Source organism: Ischnura elegans, chromosome 8 (assembly GCF_921293095.1).
Source record: "Ischnura elegans chromosome 8, ioIscEleg1.1, whole genome shotgun sequence".
Lineage (NCBI taxonomy): Eukaryota > Metazoa > Arthropoda > Insecta > Odonata > Coenagrionidae > Ischnura > Ischnura elegans.
Window position 1 is genome coordinate 73,319,049 of NC_060253.1, and position 7,337 is coordinate 73,326,385.

Genomic DNA, 7,337 nt, shown 5'->3' on the forward strand with positions numbered 1-7,337 from the left:
CACCTGTTTCGATTCCCTCTTTCTGCTTTGTGACACCATTTTTCTTACTAAGTGCTCATATTCTAATAAAGAGATAACTCATTCAATTGCCGAGGCATGAAAAACTGTTGCACAGCGCATGAGAATATACGATGTGTCTTATATTTTTTCAAAATACATAACGATGATATATTTGGTTTATAATTCTCTCCAATTACTTCTATACGACGCAGTATAGATTATTATCATTCTTTCACCGCTAAAATTTAGTTTTTTATTTTATTATGAAAATCCCTGAATTGTAATAAATGGTACGTGTTGTATGCATTTCAATTTTACGCTAAGATTGGCTCGTCATAAAATCCCTATTTTATCACGAATGCACCGAGTGTTCCAAAAACAAACCCGATTAAAAATTATTGCTATTTTTCTTTCACTCTTTGATTGAGAGGGTCCTATTTATATCCATTGTGCAACGACAACAAAAACGCAAATACAGTTGTTAAAGACAGGCCAAAAAAATAACAAAATATAGAGTAATTTTATTTTTAGATGGATATGGCTCTTGCGTGCGGAAAATAAAGAGATGAGAGAAAACTTTTTCATCGTAGTGAGTTCATCCTAAAATTATACCAAATGAGATTTAAAAAATTAGCGTACATTTATTAATATACTTAATCGTTATTTAATTCCGCAGGCAAGATAATGTGCTGACCACGAATATTACAAAAGAGGATTCTCAACTCTGCCTCTAAATGTGTTGTCGCCCACCGCGCATTTAAATGGGTTTACAAAAGTTGCCACTCACGTCGCTGACTCACAAATTGATCCGAGTTTCACGAGAAAATAAGGTATAATTAGGGGTGTTAACCAAAATTTTTATTCGTGATGATGTGGTCTATCAAATTCCTAACTTTTCAATGATTTTCATCACAATTACAAACATTTTTCTACAAAATATTGGAAAAAAAGCTGATTGCATTGCGCACTCATCACCGCGCCGCCGGTAATTTAAGATAATTAGGGGTGTCAACCGAAATTTACATTCATGATAATGTGATGAATCAAATCCATAATTCTTCGATGTTATTCCTCGCATTTGCAAACTCTATACCGCGAAATATTGGATAAAAGTGGATCGCATGACACTCCTCACCGCGCCGGGGACATTTTTGAAAGCCGATTAAAATGCGATCCAAGTGGATACAGAAATCAGCCTTCTATGGGATGGAATTGGTCCTCTCCTATGCAGTCCCCTTGGTGCTGACTTTCTCGGATCTGACGCTATATTCCCACACGGATGCTGGAAAATATATAAATATCGACCTCCTTCGAGGTGAATAAAGACTGGAACCTGATAGCAGAAAAGAGCTCTGGGCGTAAATTTTTTTATGAAAATCTTCCCCGAATAAAGGGATGAAAACTAAGCATTGTGAGGCGCAATGTTTCCGAAGACGAAGACGATCTTAAAGTTGCCTACATCTTTCTTTTTGGAAATATGGCTCGACCCAGAAACCCAGTTTTTTTCACGTGAAACATAAAGGCAACTTCAAGCGCCTTATACCCTTCACCTTTCGACCCAGGAAGGGATAAAGTGAAAATTAAATAGAAAAAATTGTACATACCCATATCGCATTCCTCTTTTTTTTAATTTCGACGAAATTTTGCGGGAAAACTCGTAATAATCGTGGTTACCTGAATCCCTTATTCAATGCGCTTTTCATTCCAGCGCAGGTTTTCTTTTTCGTTATCCGAGTAAAAGAATTCATTACCGAGTAGGAAATTCGATTTCAAAAGAAAAAAATTATCCCCAGAATGTAGAATGAATGCAACGGAGATCGTTAAATTTCATGTGACCCCTTCTAGCCTGCGAATCTCCTGCACAACTTCCATTCAAAACCGGAGCTTTTTAATAAAGTTTCTAGACCTAATAGATTTTTGGAGCAACGCTTTCAAAAAAGTTATTTTTCGAAATATATTTGCTGTCTTGGCTTAGTCGTCGTTGATATTTGAGGATGCGCCCGAGAGGTAAAATCATTTGAGCAGTATCCAAAAACGTAAGAATAGGAGATACATCAACTGACGCCAAGAAGACGACGCGACGTAATTGGATCCATGTAAATGTATCCAGACGGTAGTGGATTTATGGGGGGACAAAAGGGGTTATAGCCCCCCATTGTGTCGAAACATACACTAGATAAAATCGAAATATTTGGAGGTAACAACTTTGCACAAAAATATTTAGTTATATTTTCCAGTAAATTTACCTGCTATTACGAATTGAATTACAAATTAGTTTTAAACTAAGGGCATATAGTGTTTTTGTCAAAGAATTCATCTAAACTTAGGTGGCTATAGCCCCCCCATGGATCCGCCACTGACAACAATTGTAAGTAGTGGTACGTTTAAATATGATATCGGTGTGTATACTTACTTTAATCTCCAATGAGCTTCTGATCCACTATGCGTCAAATGCTAAGCATAGAGTTTAATTATTCATACGGGCTCGTTTTCTTCCCATTTAAGGCAAAGCTAACATTTTATATATTTTTTGCAGTTAAAATTGAAAATGTTTGTGCCGCGCAAACTAAAATGGGCTAAAACAGTAAAAATTTAACTAAGGGAACCTTTTGCGGCATGCAAAATATACAGTTAGAATAGCTTTCTGACTTTTTGTAACCGTGAGAAGAATTTTAATCTGAAACGCCTAAATTAAACCAAGTGGCCTTGGATTGCCTGTTGTTATTAATCTAATTGTATCAAGAGGCGGATAAATATGGGGGGCGCCCCCCCTTGCGGATCCGCTTACATTGCCTAACATTGCAGAACCTAAATTGTAACTTTTTATATAATGAGATGGCATTGTCTTGTATGTGAATAATCTGTTTAAATAAAACTATCTTAAACATTGCATGTGACTTGATTATTTTTCATTACGATACAAGTAAAGATAGCTCAAGATATATTTTCCGCCTCCCTTCCCCTTGGGTTTTCCCTGTATCCGCTACTGTTTGTATCACAGCATTTATTTCAAGAAAAAAAGTTTCGTCCCGCAAAAAGAAAGCTGAGCAATAGATCATTGATCAATTTAAATTCTCTCATCATTCTAACATCTTGCGGTACTGATACGTTCGAACGTACAAAATAATGATTCACGGGAAGTGTTTAACCCATTATAACCCAATGTTGCTTCTAAGTTACATCAAAAATGTGTAAATTTTCAGCTCAGTTTAGGAAATATCTAAACTACGCATTATTTTGTGATGTAAACTGCAATGACGAAATATTTAGCTGCCACGATGATTCTGATTGAGAGCAAAATTTTCAAGTACTCATAGTGATAAATGTTTAAATTTCATTTCTCCCAGAAGCAGCTCTGGGTTAGAAAGGGTTAAACCACATATCTCTGGTTTGAACCTTTTGCAAATCCTTATTGAAAGAACGATATGATGAGACCAAAGGGTAACACCGTTTAGTGCCTCCGTAATTTTTGGCGGGCAGTGTTTATTCTAGGTATTGCGTTGAACCCGCAAATGGGGATCCCGATTGTAAATTCTCCGTGCGAAAAGGAATTGAGCGGATTAGGTTGACGGGTGACAGGTCGGGAAACGGTTAATGAGACCGTTCCGATGAAGTACAGTCGGAAATAGCCCTTCGAAGTTCATGTATATTCAATTCAGAGCGTCGCATGCCTCTGCGACACCCTACAGGGAATTGGCGACGGCTGCCGTCACTTTCAAAAGGCAATGGCGATCCAATACCTCGCATTCCGTGCGCACTTGCCGCGCCGTAATCCCCATTCGGGGTAACGGATAAAACGCCGACGGGAATGTCAACGCATTAACCCCATCAGAACCTATTGGAAAATAGGTACACACGAGAGAGGTAGTTTACTCTGACAGAGATGTATTCTCATGTAATGCCGGTTGGATTGGTGTCAGTAAAATTCGGAATTCAGCGGAGTATCGATGACTTTTCATGCATGTAGAATTTAACCCTTTCTAACCCAGAGCTGTTTCTGGGAGAAATCAAATTTCAATATTTTTTAATTTGAAAACTTGAAAATTTTACGCTCAATGATAATTATCCTGGCATCTAAATATTTCTTCATTAAAATTTACACAAAAAAATAATATTTAGTTTAGATATCTCCTAAATAGAGCTGAAAGTTTAAACATTTTTGATGTTGCTTAGAAGGAACATTGGGTTATAAAGGGTTAATAACAACGAGATCTTGATAGAGATATAGAAGTGAGTGGACTGGCTGCGATAATAATTTCTGACTCGGCATTACAATTTGGTGTTTTCCCCTGGATCTACCAAGTGAGAAATGGGGAAGTCCCATGAAGAGAAGAAACTTGTATTTGTAATATTTCAAAGCCTGTCGCGAGAACGGCGGTGAAATATACACGAATTGCGATGAGAAAAAAATCCCCTGGACCCCGGACGAGTTATATATTATGTATGACATGAGTTGCAAGGATTGATGAGTTATGTATTTTCTTGATATCCATGACCCATTTGCGCCTTGCGTAAAAACTCCTTATTTCAGCTATGATATTTGACGAAAGAAAGACATTGGCCGAGGTGATTAACAAAACGTATATTTTAAAACAACGCTGATAAAATAGATCCATTAAATGTCAATAATGCATTTCAAGTTAAACCAGTGCTGTAGCTGGGCCGGTACGGCGAACCCCATAAAATCCAAACTTTTTATAAGCACACCAGTTAAACTATCTTTGTAAATCTGTAAAAAAAATAGCCCTACTGTAAATTGCCCAATGGATTTCAGAAAGAAAAATCGGAAATGATTATTCACCTGTTCAGAGTTATCTCGTGGCACAACTTGGAACTAATATAAGAGTTGGAGTTTGACATTTCAATCGCGGCCGGATGTATAATACATGTTCAGCTGTTGAAAATATATGATGAGTACCGCCAATTTTTTTTCCAACTACAGCACTGAGTTTAACTCTACTTATGTATTTACTGTAAATTGAGAATTTAATTGGTATGGTATTTAGAGAAGACGACCGAAAGCCGAGATCATTTCCTCAACGAATGAAAAGTATGGAAGGAAACTCGGTGTTGGCATTATTTTTCTCTTAAAAGACCGTGGCAAGGGACCCACGGCTAAACATACCATCTGACGGACCAAGTATTGTGCTTCAAAGTACAGATGGTCACTCTCTAAGGCATAACCGCCATTGCCGGGATTTGAACGTGGACTTAAAAGATGGGAATCTAATACACCAACCCTAACCTCCGAAAAAAAATATTTTACCCATCAGTTAGTTCTGTCTCTCCCAACCTTCTTTAATACATATGTCAGATTTATCGATGAAATTTTGCGTCAAAATTATCAGCTGTACGCCGAAATATATTGGTTTTAATCACCTTGATAAATAAAAGCGCAACACAACTGCTCATCAACGGTACCAATAATCTGCACACGAAGTTCAAGTTCGTGGGGCTAGTGCGCGCTGTAAGCGTGTGACTGAGTGCAGGTAGTTCTGAGCATACCGATAGGGAGCAGAGTCCTCGGCAGTTGGACAACCTGGTGGTGAAAGTAGTAACTACGTGAGCACCGACTCTTCAGCGGCATAAATCATGCGTTTAGTGTACCTATTCCTCAGCATGTTAAAGTACAACATTAATATTAAAACGTTTGGAATAGCAAATCAAGCGCAAATAAATCGATTGCAATGGACTAAAAAAAAATTGATAATGTTGAAGTTACTTGAGCTATTCAGTTTTGAAACATTTTTTCTAGTCTAACTGTTCTGGGCATTCCAGAGTTTTCTAGTCGCCCTGGCACAAATGAAACTCATAAAATGATAGCCGATGATAATGACTCCCATGGTGATGAGATGATTCCTATAAAATATAAATGAAGAGTGTTTGATGTGGGGATGGAAGATATATCCACGAAAATAATATTAACCCCTACTAAGGTGTAGGCGTATAAAAGGTATGAACTTGTAAAGTACGAGATGGTGCAACTGCATCATTTCTTCTAACTAAATATTTCATCTACCCGCCAAATTTAGAATAATCAACCGCTTAAATCGAAATGGAGTGATAAATGATGACTAAGTTAAGTTTTCATGAAGCTGAAATAGCCAAAATCATGTTCCTATCGCCTTTCGCCATCATAACCTACGTCCTAGCAAAAATATCCAGATATAAAACCGTTTTAGTTTTTATTTCCTTTCCCCCATAACTTAACGGGCTATCGATGAACTTTCCTATAAAATAGGGTAGCCAAGGGAGTAGTGAACTTGGCTGCTGACCGAAGGTTACTTAGATTGTTTGTGAAACTGAGAATCGATATCTCTAAGAGCGACACGGAAAACATAACTTTAGAACCTCACTATATTTCTAGGTCCAATAGAAGCGATAAGGAGATATTTTTCCGAACGGAATGGTATGGAAATTCGGTTTTCCCCCGAACAATGAAGGACTTTAATAAGTGCCTTTATATTTGTAAACGGTTGGTGTCCTAACACCCCCTGCCACACGCCTATTGAGACGGCTCACGGAGTGGTATGTAAATGAAGATGAAGGGTCCCGGGCTCGACCACCGTTGAAGCCATCGGACACCCCACTTCAAATCCTCGACTGCTAGATGACCCATGGAAATTAATGACTCCTCCAACCCTGATCATGTTATTTTCACATGCCTGAACCTGAGTTGAGGGTAAGGCCTACCTTCACCTATCTAAATCAATCTACAGGTTAAAGTCACTGAGTTAGTGAGGCATACTCCGAATGGAATTCGAACTATTCAAATGATATTACCATTACAAGAGGCATTCACGTTACCGGTAACATTAGAAGAGGGAGATGCCTCTCCAAGCGTTTCGTATAACATCAGAACAGGCATCTGCCTCTACAAAGACTCCAAAGCATTGGTGGGATTTTTAATGCCACCTCTACGGTATGTATGGTCAAAGGCCAAAATCTGATAATATTATAATGACGCGGGTTTCGATGTCTAACCGATGCGATTTTAAAGGCGAGCGCGAGGGTGATCTCATCCTTTTAAGTGAGAAAATGCGTAGTGAAGCAATACCTTCAGGTTCTCTGGGGGTTTAGGGTAATGTTCGCAATATATGTAGTGAAATAAATAATACACTTAACTCCTCGCATAGACCAAAGAAAGCTGTAGGAGTGCATAGCTGCACCGCATTTCACCCTCAAAGGAATCATTTTGTGCGTGCAATATATCGTTGTATTGATTAGACAAGGGTCCAACTGACCTTGATCACGCATGAAGTCATGATAAAAATCATATTTGAAGTTGGATCTAAATGAAATGTTCACTTATCCCAGGCGCGCAGTTAGGAAATAAG